Source organism: Gadus macrocephalus, chromosome 21 (assembly GCF_031168955.1).
Source record: "Gadus macrocephalus chromosome 21, ASM3116895v1".
Lineage (NCBI taxonomy): Eukaryota > Metazoa > Chordata > Actinopteri > Gadiformes > Gadidae > Gadus > Gadus macrocephalus.
The window spans coordinates 14,822,348-14,823,043 of NC_082402.1; positions in this window are offsets into that span (position 1 = coordinate 14,822,348).

A 696-nucleotide genomic window follows, 5' to 3' on the forward strand; every position below is an offset into this window, starting at 1 on the left:
GCAGGGAGAGAAAGGTACACCCTTTTTCTTCTCTCCTCTTCCCTCCCCCTTCAAAACGCCCTGTGACTCTTATTTTCTGTAGGTGTGTGTGTGTGTGTGTGTGTGTGTGTGTGTGTGTGTGTGTGTGTGTGTGTGTGTGTGTGTGTGTGTGTGTGTGTGTGTGTGTGTGTGTGTGTGTGTGTGTGTGTGTGTGTGCCTTAGTGTACACTTGTATGCATGTTTACATGAATGTGTGTGAGTGGGTGTGTGCCTGTATATTATGTCTGTCTGTGCATGCCAGTGTTTATAAATGTGTGTGTGTGTTTGTGTGTGTGTGTGTGTGTGTGTGTGTGTGTGTGTGTGTGTGTGTGTGTGTGTGTGTGTGTGTGTGTGTGTGTGTGTGTGTGTGTGTGTGTGTGTTTGTGTGTGTGTGTGTGTGTGTGTGTGTGTGTGTTCATGCCTGTGCATGATGGTATGTGTGTGTGTTTATGTGTGTGTGTATGTGTGTGATGGTGTGTGTGTACGTGTGTGTGTGTGTGTGTGGTAAGGAGGCTGGAGAGCATGTTTTTCTGCTGTCCATTGCTCATTGACTCTCTGTCCCCGGGGCTGTCTGGAAGCTGATAAGAAGAACAACAGAGCTTTCTCCAGGAGGCTCACTCTGACACAGCTATGTCCGGATCACACAGATAGATCTCCATTCTGTGACAGACCTCCCTC